Source organism: Balaenoptera physalus, assembly GCF_965194825.1.
Source record: "Balaenoptera physalus genome assembly, chromosome: 21".
In the NCBI taxonomy this organism is placed as follows: Eukaryota; Metazoa; Chordata; class Mammalia; order Artiodactyla; family Balaenopteridae; genus Balaenoptera; species Balaenoptera physalus.
In genome coordinates this window covers 22,947,493-22,965,604 of record NC_138902.1, presented here as the reverse complement: position 1 = coordinate 22,965,604, position 18,112 = coordinate 22,947,493, and the positions used below count along the sequence as shown (strand labels likewise).

The 18,112-nt window shown below is 42.2% G+C and overlaps 1 long non-coding RNA gene across 5 annotated transcripts in view; it reads left to right on the top strand.

Annotated features, from left to right (window-relative positions):
* The window catches only part of LOC309651741, a 204,932-nt gene extending 187,247 nt beyond the window's left edge, over positions 1-17,685 (top strand). For all 5 annotated transcript variants that reach the window (XR_014258345.1, XR_014258346.1, XR_014258347.1 and 2 more), the window contains one exon: positions 1,564-17,685. This is a non-coding gene — a long non-coding RNA (uncharacterized lncRNA). The remainder of the gene's footprint in view (positions 1-1,563) is intronic.
* Positions 17,686-18,112: the final 427 nt, after the last annotated feature.

Below are 18,112 nucleotides of genomic sequence, written 5' to 3'. Positions count from 1 at the left end.
AATGATATTAGATCAATTGGGTGATGGCCCCGTGGGGGAGAGAGCTGGCCATCCAGATACTGATGGGAGAAGAGATCAAAGATGCCATCCTGGAGGCAAGTGGCTGAGACAGTCTGTCCCACACCAAGCTACGGACCACAGGGGTTCAAAAGGAGGAAGCAGTACTTCTGATCCTCAAAGAGCTCATGGGCCTTATGTGACCCGAGAGAGTCTAGGTCAGCTTCCTAGCACCACAGGAAGGGAAAACTAGATCTAAGTCTAAAACTCACTGTCCCATAACGGCTATAACTTTTGCAGCACCTACAGGAGATGATCAATTTGAGAAGGGAAATGGCTAATTCCATCATCAGGAAATAAAAAGGAGCACCTACATATTTTATATAATAAAATAGGTAGTACTTATTGAGAGCTTACCTTGTGCTGTATATAATCCTAAACACTTTACATGCATTATTTCATTTAACCCCCATAGTAATCCCATGAGGTAGGTACCATTGTCATTTCCATTGCATAGATGAGGGAACTGAGCCACAGAGATATTATGTATCACAAGTGGCATTGTTTTCTTCAGAATCTGCTCTTTTGACCCTTCTGCTGCTCTGTACATTGTTAAGAATAATAAATACCTAATGTGATTAAAATAATACTATCACAAAGCAGTTTATATAACCCCAGGGCTTCTAAGCATCTGCATACTAACTACTTATTTTAAGTAATAAAAGCATGTCCTAATATAATTAGAAAAGTCATATACTCCTTGGACATTCCTAATAATGGAATCTGAATTATGGTCCAACTACTAATAATATGTTAAACTATCCAGAGGAAGAAGTCAAGGACTGAGGTGTCATTTACTTTTTCCTTGGACGGCTAAGGTAATCTGACAAAACGAAACCCTCCAAACTACAAGTCAAGATGCTTGACAGGCTCTTCCTGGCTCTTCTAAAATGCAATTTTGGCAGCAACTTTTGACAGGACATCGTTTCAAATACACAAATAGGAGGACATGGATTATCACAAAGAGGACAATCCTGAGCTCAAATATTTCCTATGTACATCTAAAATAACTTCTAAAAAGCTGTGATTACTCCGAAAATGTAGGCACTGTACGCTCTTAATTTCTCTTTGGCGCTCCCTCTGTGAGGAAACAAACATAAAGGAACCTAACCTAGTGCAGGAATCATCTCCAGGAGGCAACATTCAAATTTCTCAACTTGAAGGACTAAGAGTGGGGGAGGGGAGAGGAGGGAGGAGTATTCCTGAAAGAAGGAACAGTTGACACAAAGGACTGAAAGCAAGAAAATGCAAGTGAGGCTAGAAGTTTAGTGTAACTGGAGGTCAGTGCTTGAGAAAGAGCTCAGAGAGTGGAAGCAGACGCCGCTGTGGAGGAATTTATCCCTGGGGCGAAAGGAAGCTATTGAAAGATTTTAGCAAATGTTAAGCGTATCTACTATTTCCCAGGTTTGGTTTAAGGATTTATGAAACGATGTTTGTAAAGTACATTTGCAGCCTTTAAAAATGAGTATGAAGGAAAAACTAAGTTGTTTCTATCTTTTCCCCCAGATGGCAAATGCAAAACGTCATCCATAAGGTCTTCAGGAAAGGAACTCATGGATCTCCTTTTAATTGTGAAGAGGTTCCCAGACATTTCCTCATGGCGCATTTCCTCATCCCACGCAGTCCAAATCACAGATCAAGAATCTATAAGATTTAAATGGCAAATATCCACACATTTATAAACGGCTTTGGTATAATCATGCTTTCAAACATGTTTTTGCTCATAATTCTCTGGCAAGTGACAAAACCATTACCTTCCTGTGAATTAATTCTTCCAGAACATCTCAGTTTACCCAAGTAACAACCACGGAGGGCTCACAGAACATCCTTGGCGATTGACTTCTGAAGTACACGCAACAAAGCAGGAACAGTATCCATGATCCACGGGGCCCCTGTAACCAGGTAAAGCTGCGGCAGCTACTAAGCACTTGGGAGAAATGTGGAAAACTCCACTGTTGGAAAAGACAGAAGAATAAAACCCAATTCCAGGACCCACTGGGTCATCCTGCAACACACCTAGGTAATCACCACTTTGCCAAAAAGTACACACAGTGGGCACAAATGAATCTTCATCTCTCTTTATCCTTTTCTGGCCTAAGGACAATGGATGGATGATTATGACCACTTCTCCCTGGAACTTATAATCACTATGCTTTTCATCCATTCAACAAATTTTACTGACCTTCTGCTCTGTTCTGGGCACCATGTTGGGCACCAGAAAAGAGAAGTTAAATAAGACTTGGTCCCTGACTTTGAATTTCTCACAGTGAGATGAAAGAGGTAGGCAGGTTATAGTTAGAGTCAGGGCTAACAGAGCACTGGACATTATTTGAAACTACGGGATATATGTTGTCCCCAGAACCAGGGTCAGAATGAAAAATAAACAGGAATTCCCAGCTGCAAGGTCTTACCAAACAATCCCCTTTCCCCTGGACAACAGTTAATCTTTAATAGGAAAAACAGGAAGCATCCTATTCAAATTCCTGGTTGATGGATGCAGGCTAAATATTCATTAGGGTGGGGGTGGAGGGGAGCAGGAGGGAGAAAATAGCAGGAAGCCAAGAACACCCATGGCATGAGACTTTTTCAGATTGTTAAGATGTGTTTCCTAGACAGCTTGCATGGAGGAGGGATGTCAGATTTTTCCTATCGTGAGACTACATATGACAATGATAATTTAGACAGTAAAATAGTCTTTAGCTCCTAATAATTGTCAGTTCACAAATTCTGTATACATTTTAACATTAAGGCATATGAAAGTAAAAGCATCATTTGCTTTAGGACTGTCACCTAAAGTCATATTAAAGGAATATAGAGACAGTATAAAAAGATAATTATGATGTAGTGCAGCCACGGGAGCTAACAAAAAAGAATACACTTTCTTCTTGCTAGTTTTGTGGCTGTTATTAAGCTGCTGCTTTCCTGCTACTGATAAATACCATCCTTGGGCTTGGCTGGGTAGTTGTCGGACAGGTAAGCCTAGAGGCAGACTGCCAGAGATGGGATCATGTATATACAGTAGTGCTATAAGCACAACACGATAAAATAGCTCTAGAAGAATGGATGTCTGTCTTTTTCTCTCTACCCTTTGAAAAAGGCAGGAATAAATGCATATTGGCAGTATAATTAACAGTCAGATGTCTTGCTGGATTGAGACATCATCACTGAATGCAGCACCTCAAAGGGACAGCTAGGAAATTTTAAAGGTGACCTAAAAATGGGGTTTGAATATAAGAACTGAAAAATTCTTGCTGGCAATATTTAAGTAGAAGCTAAATGCGTTTGGCTGTGCTGCACAAAGGAAATCAGTGTTCTCTATTAGCTAAATTTGAGGTCATTTGTGTTTGCTTTCCCAGCCCCTGAGAAACCACAATTCTTTCATAGTGAGTCACAGCCCTCTCACCTTCCTTCCCCTCCTTCCCCCACTCACTTCACCTCCAGCCTGCATCCTTCTGACAAACACCCAAAGCTTGGCCGGATCAACCCTTTGTGTTCAGGCTCCTTCTCGCACATCTTCCTCAGGGAATGGGATGAGGCAGTGGCAGCCTGACTCCCTCACAGTGTCACTCTGACACCACAGCCTCTTATACAGAGAACACCCAGCTCCAGGAGCGGAGGGTACATAGGAGCAAATGACACTGCAGAATCACCTGACATTACTGTCACCTCCCCTTCCTCCCGGAAGAACACAGGCAAAGCCTTCAGGGGATAAAAAGGAGTCACAGAAAGGTGGCCTGCTAGAGGGAAGGGTAGGTATGGTAGGGTGTTAAGGAAAGTGGAGAAGCCTAGAAGAGGGGATTATTGATAATTTGATGAATACAGATCTCAAGGCTTGTTGTTTGCACTTTTTCAAGGTGCCCCAGCTCCTTTCCTCCCTACCATTCTACCTGAATGCCCGCACACCCTTTCTAAAGAAGGATGGAGGAAACCTTTGGGAGGAAGGATGAAGTGGTCACATACCCTTTATACCCATGGGTTCTCTCCCCAGAAAATGAACATGCACGTTATATTTTTGCAAAAAAAATTTCAGTTTTGGCTCTCCTCAAATCCTTTCCATAGGTCACTTCTCCAAGTCAGAAATCCACCTCAGAGATCAACGTGAACTCAGCGGTCAGCGCCAGGATACTCCCAGGTGCAGTGCTGCCTTGGAATTCTGAACTGTCCTGTTTGCACACCTAAGACCCAACTAACTGCTTGTGCTACTTAGCAACTTTGCCCTTTATAAATCACTTACACATACATCATTCCATTGGGACCCTCTGGAACTTGGTGTGGTTGGTCATGCCATTTACAGATGAGACTCAGGGGTGTTAGAGCGTCGTGCCTGACATCGGCCCCCTAGTGAGAGTGGAGCTGGAACTCCAACTGCATCTCTTGACTCCAGAGCCCCGCTTGGTCCTCCTTTCCTTGCACCTCGTTTTTAGAATCTTGTATGTTTAATCCCTCACGACTGGGCACTTAAAACATAATTCTGATCCAGATGTTTGCCCAAGAATTTGGGAACCCAGGAAGTTCCACCTTCAGGGTGAAAAATACTTTTTTTTTTTTAATTCAAAGCATCCTTTGGCATTTTATGGCATGAAAATAAATACTTTAGGTGCACACACCCTTCTCTATTGGCAGGTTTCACTGACACAAATGGGTCCTTCAACATTCTAGTGAGACTTGGCTTGGTGTTACTCTTCGACACCCCCAATCTGCTACTCGTTTGTGGCCACTCCACCCCTGAGAATAGGGCATCCCCCAAAGGCCAACCTTAAGGTGGGTCAGGAGCATTGGATGTGAGGTAAGTGGCTGGCAGACAATTAGCACGTTGGCAGAATTAACTTCTCTTGGCTTTGTTCTTTTAAAGAATTGTGTAAGAAAGCAATTTCTTTTTTTAATAGATTTATTTATTTATTTTTGGCTGCTTGGGTCTTCGTTGCTGCGCGCGGGCTTTCTCTAGTTGCGATGAGCGGAGGCTACTCTTTGTTGCGGTGCACGGGCTTCTCATTGCGGTAGCTTCTCTTGTTGCGGAGCACGGGCTCTAGGCGTGTGGGCTTCAGTAGTTGTGGCTCGCGGGCTCTAGAGCGCAGGCTCAGTAGTTGTGGCGCATGGCTTAGTTGCTCCATGGCATGCGGGATCTTCCCAGACCAGGGCTCGAACCCGTGTCCCCTGCATCGGCAGGAGGATTCTTAACCACTGCGCCACCAGGGAAGTCCCAGAAAGCGATTTCAAATGAATCATTTCATCTCTCTGGGACATCGTCTCACCATCTATACATCAGGCCTGACTCTGGTTGGTCTTTCTGTACAAAGCTGAGTTGTGAAGAGGCCAAGAGTCCTTCCAAGGTTAGCAGGCTTCTGAGCTCCTGGGTAAAAGTGAGTGCATTAGAGTCCTAGGGCTGCCGTTAACAGAGGACCACAAACTGAGTGGCTTAAATAACAGTTTAAGCCACAAACTGAGTGGCTGTCACAGTTCTGGAGGCTAGATATCCAAGATCAAGGTATCAGCAGGGCCACGCTCCCTCTGAAAGTACTAGGGAAGGATCTGTTCCAGGCCTCTCCCCTGGCTTCTGGTAGTTTCTTGGCTTGTGGCAACACAACTGCAGTCTTCACAGGGAGTTCTGTGTATGTTTGCATGTGTGTGTGTGCGTGTGTGTGTGTGTTGATCTCTTCGCATGGTGTTTATAAGGACACCAGTCACATTGAATTAGGAGTCCAGCTGAAACAAGGATACAGTTCAGGTGCACCCTCTCCCCTCCTAGCATTCTCACACACATGCACACGCACTCATGTGCACACACACACAGACAGACACACACACACACCTTTGTACTCAAGTAAGCCGAAGACCTTTGGTATATGCGCTTCCGTCTCTTGCAAAGCTGAGGTGTTGGAGCCCCCTGTGTGTAATGCTGAGACTGGTCTCCACAAAGCTTCTGCCTGCTGGGGTGTAAAAGAACATCAAGGGTTAATGTGATAGTTGTACTCCTGTGAGCATACTGCTAGAAAATAACTCCATTTTATTCTATTCATGTATCCATACATTCTGTAATATGCTATTATATGTGTGTGTGTTTGTGTGTTCACTGGAGCTTTTCTTTTATAATAAGAAAAATAAAAACTTAAGGGCTAACATTATGAAACACTTTAAAAAAAAAACCTTATATTTTATCCATACAATGAATTATGAATCAACTGATTTAAAAACATATTTTTGGAGATTTTTGCAATGTCTTTGGAAAATGCCCACAAAATGATTATTAAAAGAAAAAAGTAGGCTGTAAGACTATACTAAAATGATAAAATTCTCCAAAAGGTTAATGGTGTTTACCCTTGAATTTTAGTATTGTGAGTGTTTTAATTTCCTTTTTTAGATTCTTCTGTGTTTTCTAAGCTTTCTATAATGAATATGTATTATATTTACAAACAGAAAAAACAACAGTAGTGGAAGCATAAGGAAGAATCCATGCCTAGTTCTTTCCCTTATACCTTCCCAACCCGCCCCTCGTCCTCCCCTGGGGGAATTTCAGGTTTCTTTTTCCTGTGTTCATTTAAGAAGTAAACAATGCAGGATCCCAGGTCAGATTCGCTTGGATACAATAAGAGAAGACCCTCTGGCTAAATTCCTCTCCTCTTTTTTCCTCTCACTGCCCTTCCTGCTAACTCCAGTACAGGGCATCTTGACAAACACTGCAAACAGCAACCTGGTCTTTGCACCCTGGCCCTTTAAGGTTCAGATTGCTGAGCCAGAGTTAAATCCCAGGAGAGAGCAGGGGGTGGAGCAGGGGAGAGAGGAGGGGAGAGGAATAGGTGGATCTGAATTCAGGCTAATTCAGGCTTCCTGGATGGAATCTGTCCACTTCGGGCAGAGATGAATGAAACACTCAGGCCCCTTCCCACAGGTTTGGAACCCTGGCCCTGAGCCCTGAGCTGTGCATTTTATTTATCGTCTTTGTGGGCTGAACAGGTGAAACTGCTTTAGCTGAAGGAAGTGGCACAAAGTTACTTATGTATTAGATTAGCAGGATGCATCCATCAGACCGACCTCTGGACCACCCGATTCAGGAGACAAGTCCTCCCTGGAGCTCACAGACAGTGACAGGCGCTCCGGCTCCAGGCAGACTGGGTGGGCAGGCGTCCCTCTGTCAGTGTGCCTGGCTGGTGGGCGGGGAGCTAGAGTTGATTGTTCAGCGATGTGCAGGAGATCACACAACTGGAGCGAGGAAAGGCTGGTTATTAGGACTTAAATTTCCATCTTCCCACCGCTGTGAGACTGTGACGTACGGCTCTGCTGAGACCTTTAGCATCTTCACCTCTCCAGCCAAGTGTACAGTGCGAGACTCATCCAAGCAAACCTTTCCAGCGATGGTAATTCTTTATCCTCTTCTTTCCTTTAGCTCCTCCCCAACCCCACCTCCCTCCCTGCCCTCCCTCCCACAGACAATCAACCAATGAACAAAAAGCACAGCTTTGTTTCATGTCTCACCTGTTCTCATAGATCTTAGGCTGAAACGCCACAGGGCCCACCTCTGATGAATATTAAGATTAAACTCCTCTCCCTCCCAGCATCAGTCTCTCCTCCAGGCTCAGGAGTCAGCCTCCCCTCCCCTGCCGCGCCGCTCTCCCCAGTTCCTCTTTCTCACACTCCCCCCCCCTCTTTGGCCTACATCCTTTCCCAGACAGAGGCAATGTGTTAACTTGTCCCCACCTGAGACAAAGAAAGGGGCCTTTGTCATACCTGCAGGGTCCTAAATATTATCATCATTTAATTACTGCCATTCTCCCAGGCCAACTTCTTGGCAGCAAGTTCTTCTTTAGTTAAATAGGCTTTTAAATTTTCCCAGGGAGGCTGCATCAGAGATACTTTGTGAATGGAGACTAATTTGGGGCGTTGCTGCTGGTATAAAGAGGTCATTCCAAGGTAATCGAACCTTAAAAGACAAACTGGGAGAAAGTTTACGCGTTTCCTCCAGGCACAGATCATCTTTTGGAAATGGCTGCTACTCTCAGATTCAACGTCTTGGGCACAAACCAGTGGACTGTGTTACTAACTGGCCTAGATTCGGTTCTTTTCTTTTTTTTCTCCAAGGAGAAAAGGAGAGCTGGGTCACATTCATTGTGTCTTTGGTTGCCAGGAATTGTTCTTTTGGTTGTGCTCAGGCAAAAGGACAACTGGACTACAGTCTTCTGGAATGCGCATCAGCTGGGTGTGTCTGGTTGACCCTAAAAGGTGTCAGAACCTTTCAAGTTCTGAAATGTCGCTTGCTCTGTAAAAAGACCAGAGGATTTCACACCTGAAGGGACAACCTTCCAGACAGAAATGGCAGGCTCCTGGCCTTTGGAAACGGGAACCCTGATTTGTTGCATTTGTTAAGGTGACTGTAGGAATACAGATGCATCTCATGCTGCCCAGACATTTCTAATTTTATGTGGTCAAAGTCGTAACCTTCACATTTCCTTATGATGTTCTCACGGGAAGGCTCTGATGATAGGTTCCTTTAGTGCTGCCAGCTGGAGTGATCCTTCAGTTGTACTCATTTTTGGCCACCTAGATGGCAAAAAAAAAAAAAAAATCAACACATCTCATTGACTATTCCCAATATTGGAAGACTGGAGAGAGTTATTATCTGCATGCCCAGATTGTCTCTGTCCTAATCTTTTTTCCTTTTAGTGTTATTACACAGATATAATTGGTATAAAGTGCAACTTTAAGGTGTACAACACATTGATTTGATACATTTACATATTGTAGAATGATTACCACCATAGTATTAACTACACCTCTACCACGTCACGTAATTAACATTCTTTTTTGTGGTGGGAACAATTAAGATCTATTCTCTTAGCAACTTTGAAGTTTATAATACAGTTCTATTGATTATAATCTCTATGCTGTGCAGTAGATCTCTAATACTTATTTATTGGTTGCAAGTTTGTAGCCTTAAATGACATCTCCCTAATTCCCCCACCTCCCAGCCCCTGGTAACCACCGTTCTATTCTCTGTTTTTACGAGTTCAGCTTTTTTAGATTCCACTTATACGTGATATCACACAGTATTTGTCTTTCTCTCTGACTTATCTCACTCAGCATAATGCCCTCACGTTCCATCCATGTTGTCACAAATGACTAATATGGTGAGTGGATTTGGAGTAGCATCAAAAACATGTTTTTCCTACATTTCCTCCCATAGTAATAGATTCCTAAGGAATCTAGAATATAATTCAGCAAATGATACCTGTAACTTGGAAATATTTTTAAAACTCAGTATGTTAATCCTAGCCTATAAGCACAAGAAACAAAATTTATTAGGCCAATGTAGAAGAAAGGGTAAATAAGCGTATAACTATTAACAAAAGTAAACAGTTATAAACATTGGCACAAGTATCACTTCTTCTTTGAATCTTGGAGGCTTATTCAGAATCAAAGTGCTAGACAGTTGAGTTCAAAAAATTATCAAACCAGACCTTCTGGATGAAAACTGAGCACTGAACACACCTACTTGCCCCTTCTCCTTCCTAAAGCCGCACAAAGTAAAAGTACAAGGACTTTCAAAGACAAATGCAAAGGACAACAGGAGAGGAGAGAAGAACAAAAAACTTGGAAGCCAGAGAGCAAATGAAAATTCACAGCCATGAAAATCCTGTCTTACTTTGCAGAGCCCTCCAAAAGCTCAGGAGCTGATAGTACCAGATATTTCTGAAAGTGGAGGTAAAGACGGAGGTAAAGACAAAATCAGTTGTTAGTTAGTTGAGAAAAGAGTTAGACCCCCAGGTGGCCTCCCCAAATCCAAGCACCAGGCAAATTCTCCCTCCCTCACCAGGAGAAGACTTGAGGCGTGTTCTCTAGACGGGGAAAAACAGAAGGTCATGGACAGGAGATGCCAGGCCCATTGAGGGTGGGAACCATACTGAAAATGGGGTCACCTACCAATCAACGTAGAGCTGCTCCAGCCTTCTCCCCCAGGGTGGCTCCCAAAGTGCTGGGAGTCAAGGTTAGATTCTGGCTTAGAAGTTTATTCTCTGATGAATGATAAAAATAACATGACCAGCTCAAGAGAGGGAGAGGGAAACTAAAGGTACCACATTAGGGATCTCCCCAAGAAAATAGTGCAGCAAGATCCCCCTACAGTGAAGACCACCCATGGGCACAGAGCTCTAGCCGTCAGCCTTTTAGCCCTTCATACATAAATATGAGCAGGAAGCCAAGGATCACCAGACTATGTGAGGAAATCCTATAAAGTAAAATACAAAGACTATATGGGTGTAAGAAAAACAAGTATTTAATATTAATATGGAGATAAGACAATATACTGGATCCGTAAAGCAAAAATAGATGATATACAAAATGAACATTTGGAACACATAAATGGTATTTTATTCACACAGTAGAATTTCATACATCAATGAGACCGAATAATTATCGCTGTGTGTTGTGATGGATCTCAAACACGATGTTGAGTAAAAGAAGCCAGATACAAAACACATATTCTGTGATTCCACCTAGAAAATGTTCACAATAAAGGCTACAGTGTTAGAAGTCAGCATGGTAGTTACTTTTTAAAGGGAAGGAGTGGAGAAAATCTTACAAGTTTCCAATATGAAAATAAAAATAAAATAGGCTTTACGCAAAGGATCACGAATCAGAATGGCATTAAATTTCTCAATAGCATCTGGAAACTACAAGATAATGAAGCAATGCCTTCAAATTTCTGAGGAAGAATGATTTGTATATCCAGCCAATTATCAATTAATTGTGAAGATACACTAAACTTATTTTCAGAGATACAAGGCCTTTAGAGACTTACCTTTCTTCCTTTTCTCAGCAAGCTACTGGAAGCTCTTGGAAGCTAGATACGCCAGAAATATACGCAGAAAAAGGGAAACAAGAGATCCAGGAAACAGATGAACCACTGAAGAGAGAAGCAATAGCAAGTCCCAAGATGATGGCCAAGGGAAAGCCTAAGAAGATGAATTCACAGAATATACTGATTAGAGAGGAAATTTACACAATTAGGGAAAGTTTAGACTATATATATGTACTATACTATATGTACTATTATATGTATATATTGCATATGTGTACTATTATAATTAGTACATTATGCACATTATAAAACACAATATAAATAACAAAAGGATGAAGTAAAAATAGATATAAATAAGCGTTCTATCATTTTTCCCTCCTCCCAGTGAATCTCTGATGCACCTCCTGCTTGCACCCCATGGGGCACCCCTAATACAAGGGCTAACTTCCTGATGTTAGTTGATCAGATTAGCCAGGGGAAATCATGCCTGAAGGAAATGGGCCAGAGAAAAGGTAAATGTTGACCCTGGGAGAGAGGATGGAACACGGGCCGAAGCCAGCCTCGTCTGTGGTGAGTGTTGCAAGGCACCATAAGGTAGGTTCTGGGAACCCAGACCAGCATGAGGGCCTGAGCCTCAGAGGGCTGGACCTGGGGACCAGAGAGCCATAAACTTTCGGAAAAAGCAAATGCCTTCAAGACCTTCTCAGTTACACCTCTCGTTTTACCAACGAGAATAATTTACACTTCAGAATCTTGCCTAAAGCTAGTTCTAAATCCACTTAACATATCTGCATTTTATGGATGTCCAAATAAAGGTATGAAAAGTAAATATAAAGAGATCTTACCTATGTTTAATTTTCTGCCCTAATTGTCTTCCGACTACCTGTGCTGCCAACTCTCTTGTTTGCTGCTGTCCAGGATATAAGTTTCCTCTCACTCATCGCCTCTACAGTTCCTTTACTCCTCTGAGCTGGAGCTGGGCATGTGTCTTCAGAAAACATTCTTTGAAATATTTTTGAAGAGCTTCACAGAATCCTTGTTATCTAATAGATAGGCCAAAAATCTGACTCCAGGCATGTTTTCCTTTTCTGTTCTATCAAAGGAAAATAAAGATGAAAAGCCTTTTTATATCTTATTAGGACATTTTTAAGTAAATAGTTTTAGTCAAAGATGTTAGAGGCAGTCTCCTCTAACCAAGGTGTATTTAAGTGGCTAGATAGAATAACTTCCAGCTTGCGAATTGAGCCCATTGACCATAATTGCTTGTGACAGTAGGCATGTGACACAGAGATTAGCATAATTGTGATTGTAACTCCTATTAGCATTTATAAATATGATTAGAGCCAAGTATTGGGCTATGTTAGGAAGTTTTCACTAAAATTTCTTTGGTGAAGAAAAGCACATGCTCCTCCACCTGGAGGGGGCATCATGATTAGGGCGTGGACTGGCTCTGTAACCTTTAACCTCGTAGTGTCTCACTTTCCTCATCAGTAAAACGTTGTGTGATTATTCAGTATTCATGTTAAAGGTGCACTGGTTGAAGAATTTTGCTTCTACTTAAAGGAGAAACAAGATCAGATTTGCCTACTGCCTGAAACACAAAAACAGCAAAATACATGACACAACAGTTTTTGAGACACTGCTTATCAGGCAGTGGAGGACAGTGATCCCTGAATGATACCGACCAGGGTTCTTGGCCTTCCCCAATCAAGAGAAATTGACTCGAGGCCAGACAAGAAATTCAGGCAAGGCTTTACTGGGGCCCCTGCGCCGGCTGCAGGACAGAGTGAGAACAAGTAGCAGGTTCCCCTGCTCGCTCCTTATATGGGGTGAGGGTAAGGGCGTGTCCAGGGGTCGGGCTAGAGGGGTGGCTTAGGTGGTGTGTCCACCCCTCTGTGGTGCTGAGGGCAGTGTGGCATGCACAGTGCCCTGCTTTTGCTCCCTACACCCAGTTTTTGCTCCCGGCTCTTCAGAAATGGCAGTTGGGTTTCTTGTCTTTTTGTGTCTTTTGGTCCAGAATTTGCCCCAACTGCTGCATGCACACAGTTACTTTTAGTCCCTTATAGTTTCTTCGTATTTTGTAGCTCCAGGAGAGGTGTGTCCAGGTACAAGCTTTGCAGCACTGCAGCAAAGGGTCCCAGGTCCCAGACCTGTCTCGTGAAGAATAGGAAACAAATTAGGTGAGCCCTACTATTGTCCCAGCTTACTGCCTTGAGAGTTTCTGCTCTGTGGCATAGGAAGGGCGAGACCTGGGCAGAGCCTGGTGGACTCTCTGCAGTAGGGAGATGGGGATGAGAGTCCAGGGAGCCCAAGGCAGCTCGAGTACCAAACAGAGTGCCAGAGAGGAAACAGCTGCATGGAGAGGGAACCCTGGAGATGTGGAAGATGTCCCCTGGTGTATACAGCAGAGTTCTGATCACTATATGCATGTGAGGATACTACCCCTTGCCAGAGGAAAAAGCAACCTGACAGGATTAAAGAAAAAGCACCCAATTCTCACAAAGGGCCAAGAAAGTAGCCTGTTCCCACTAGTCAGCCTAGAAAAAAAAATCAAACTTTTTGGGACGCTGGGCAGAATACTCAGGAATGCTATGCCTCAGTAGTGGGAAAAATTTAGACCCCTACCAAATACTGTACCAGATCCACTTCGCAAATTAGAACATTGACCCGAAGAGTTCAAACGACTTTCAAGTAACTTAATTGCATCCCAGAGCAAAGCTCAAGAATGACTATAGGAAAAGAAAATATCCAGCATCCAAAGAAAGTAATAATCACAATGGCTGGCATCCAATCAATGATTACCAGACATTCAAAGTATAAGGAACACATAACCCATAATGAGGAAAAGAATCAATCAATCAGAACTGAATTGGTAAACAAGGACGTTAAAACAGTTATTATAACTATAATCCAGATATTCAAAAAGTTAAGTACAGATGTAAAGAAAGTTTTTTTAAAAAAACAAAAATACCCAGATTGAACTTCTACAGATGAAAACTGCAGTATCTGAAATGAAAAATAAACTGATGGGATTAATAGTGGATTAGACAGTCATAAGAATACATTTGTGAGGAGTAGGGGCAAGATGGCGGAAGAGTAAGACGCGGAGATCACCTTCCTTCCCACAGATACAGTAGAAATACATCTACACGTGGAACTGCTCCTACAGAACACCTACTGAACACTGGCAGAAGACATCAGACCTCCCAAAAGCTGTGTGGATGAAAGGCTCTTGGTGCTCCAGCCAGGCATCAGGGCTGTGCCTCTGAGGTGGGAGAGCCAACTTCAGGACACTGGTCTAGAAGAGACCTCCCAGCTCCACGTAATACCAAATGGCGAAAATCTCTCAGAGATCTCCATCTCAACATCAAGACCCAGCTTCACTCAACGACCAGCAAGCTACAGTGCTGGACACCCTATGCCAAACAACTAGCAAGACAGGAACACAGCCCCATCCATTAGCAGAGAGGCTGCCTAAAAATATAATAAGGCCACAGACACCCCAAAACACACCACCAGATGTGAACATGCCCACCAGAAAGACAAGATCCAACCTCATCCACCAGAACACAGGCACTAGTCCCCTCCACCAGGAAGCCTACACAACCCACTGAACCAACCTTAGCCACTGGGGACAGATACCAAAAACAACGGGAACTACGAACCTGCAGCCTGTGAAAAGGAGACCCCAAACACAGTAAGATAAACAAAATGAGAAGACAAGAATACATTTGTAAACTTGAAAACATGGCACTAGAAAATACCCAAAATACAACACAAAGAGAAAAAAAAGTTCTTTTTAATGAAGGGTATCAAGTCAAGTGGCCTAATACGTGTGTAATTAGAATCACCCAAGGAGAGGAGAGAGAGAGGTCATGGAAATAATATTTGAAGAAATAATGGCTGAAAATATTCCAAATTTAATTAAAACTGGAAACCCACAGATCCAAGAAGCTCAACAAACCCCCAAGCAAAATAAGCATGAAGAGAATTACATCAAGGCCTATCTTAATCAAATTGCTAAAGAAACCAGTGATAGAGAGAAAATTTATAGCAGCCAGAGAAGAAGATGAGATGTTACACAAAGAGACACAAAGCTAAAGATGAGAGCAGATTTTTCACCAGAAACAATGTTAGCAGGACAATCTCTTTAAAATACTAAAAGACAAAAACTGTCAAGCTAGAATTTTACAACCAGCAAGGATATCTTTCAAAAACAAAGGTAAAATAAAGACGTTTTCAGACACACAAAAACTGGAAGAATTCACCAGCAAACCCACACGACAGGAAATTTTAAATAGTCTTTCAGGCAGAAGGAAAATGATACCAGATGAAAATATGGATCTATACAAAAAGCACTGGAAATGGTAAGTATACGTGATTTTTAATTAAATCTCTTTATAAGATAATTGACTTTCTTTTGTTTTTTTAATAAATTTATTTATTTTATTTTATTTATTTTTGGCTGCGTTGGGTCTTCGTTGCTGCATGTGGGCTTTCTCTAGTTGCGGCGGGCGGGGGCTACTCTTCGTTGTGGTGTGTGGTCTTCTCATTGCGGTGGCTTCTCTTGTTGTGGAGCACAGGCTCTAGAGCACAGGCTCAGTAGTTGTGGTGCGTGGGCTCAGTGGTTGTGACTCGTGGGCTCTAGAGCGCAGGCTCAGTAGTTGTGGCACACGGGCTTAGTTGCTCCGCGGCATGTGGGATCTTCCCAGACCAGGGATCGAACCTGCATCCCCTGCACTGGCAGGCAGAGTCTTAACCACTGCACCACCAGGGAAGTCCCGATAATTGACTGTTTAATCAAAAATAATGACATTGTATTGTGGAGTTTATAATATATATATATATATATATATAAGCAAAACATGACAACAACAGCATAACAACCAGGAAGGAGGAAATGGAAATATTCTATTTTAAGGTACTTATACTATACATGAAGTCGTAAATTATCACTTACAGGAAGACAGTGATAAGTTAGAGCTATATACTATATACTACACACTATATACACTATATTTTAGCAACCTCTGTGTGATAATTTGTAACACTGAAAAAAATCTAATACACTTAATCCTACATGAAACAGTGTTTAAAACAAAGTCTATGTCTGAGCAAATGTTATCTTGAAAGTGTTGATTTTTTTTCTCAACCTGTTTTCTAACAAAGCTCTTTGTTGGTTTTCCTTCTTCTGCATCCCCAATACAGTATTAAAGAAATATCTCAAAGTTACCAAGCTGCTCAACATCAACTCTCCAGCAGTGCTAAATGTAGCTATTCATCTCTGTACAATTATAAGCTGCTTCATTACTTTTATTTCCCTTGTCCTCTTGGTCCATCAAGCTTACTGAGTTATAGGGAAGAAAAGTTAATCCTATTATGTAATTACATTAATTATTGCTACATGAATCACTCAATAGGGAAAAATAGCAAGCCTGGTATAATGAGAAACTAAAAGAAGTGACCATTTGTAACCCCGCATCTGATAGGCCAAGTTAAAGTCACCATGAATTGACAGGTTGTTTTCCCTGAAATATGACAGTTGTCAAAAAAAGTGTGATTTCCAGGTGATATATGTGTGGTGTCATATCCACCTAATGCACATGGGGGACCAAAGGACCCATGGAAACAAGCAGCCTATCTCTTGGGATATTCCTTGAGAAAAAAAAAATGATAATCAAATTGTTTGCAAAACACTAAATACAAATCGACCCCTTTTAGAGTTTCACAACCTTTAATAAAAATGACCCAGGTTTCAAGATGTATAGAAATCATGACTGTTATACTGACCTAGTGGATCATTTATCAGTATGAAGTATTCCTCTTTCCCCCTCAAATACCTATTAGACTCTAGTTTTCCTAATATTAAAAAAAAAAAAAAAAAAAAGACGATCCAGTTTTGTGCAGAAAATAAACCTATTTAACTTGGTTTATCCCAGAATTTCCCAAACCTATTTGATATGTATTCTGTCCAAGTTTTATAGTTGAGTTCAGTGGGAGGTAAGTGGAGGTGTGTGTTTACTTCACATGGTCGGAGGGGTCATTTCTTTGGCACACCTATTAATCCCTGGAAACGCAAATGTTTTTGCATGGAAAATATTTGAGGGAAATGTGGGTCTAGAGATTAAATTCATCATGTGTTTATTTATCCTATCCCTTCTTTATGATGATATTTCACTCCAGGTCAGGGGTTGATAAGTGAATTTGTGAGAAGAATTCCCAGCGTAACTGCTCACAAATGGAAATTGCCACCTCGACCCCACCTCGAGGTGACATGAAGCACTGCTGCAGTCCACAGTCCGCTGAGATAAAATGCATCCACCGTAACTTAAGAAGTTCAGGCATCGCGGATCAGGCTCGGCTTATCGCTCTAAGGCATTCAGCAGACATTTTCTAAGCACCTACCTTGTGTTAGGCTCAGTGCATTACTAGCCTGCCAGCAGCACACTGGTCTTTCAAGCTCACAGAAGGTGTGGCCACGCCAAAGAAGGTATCCAGGAGGTATGGTGACTCACGGACCCCCGGAGGCTTCTGAGGAAGAGGATGGGTGGCCGGGCTGGAAGGTGACAGTCGTCTCCAGTACAGAGACCCTCAAACAAGGTCATGGGGTGGCACTGCCCTGACCACTTGTGCAGAACCTTGGATGGGTCTGGATAGGGTAGAGAACTCACCCACTCAAAAGCAAAGCCAGTTGACAGCAGACATTAAGTTAAATCAATCGCTGATGGAAATTTCAAGAGCAAAGAAGTAGGAAAGAGGGAAATGTAAGAAACAAAAAGAATAAATTACTTTCCATTTTGCATTGATTCTAAGATGCACATTTTTTTCACATTTTGACATGTCTGAACTCTCTGAAATTGAAACATATCTTATAATCCCAAGCATCTTACAATCGCTGGCCTCCAGGCATCAACGTGACCTCGTTGTCATTGTCAGCATGTGCAAACTTGTTCACAGCTGTTGCTGTTGTCATCACTTCAGCGAGATTATGCGCATTGTTGGTACTACATGTGCCAGGTTTAATTGCCGTGTAAGATGTCTTCAGAAAGATTATACCATGATTCAGTATTGAAAAGAAAACTTACAGTGTATTCAGAAAGGCAGGGAGACAGAGCAGCGGGGCATAAATTTGTTATTTGTGAACTGAATATTCATTAGAAGAGAAATGATTGTAATTCCATTATCTCTTGCAAAAAAACAAAAACAAAAACCCAAGTGCTTTACACCTGCTACTCAAAATGTGGTCCATGGACCAACAGCATCACC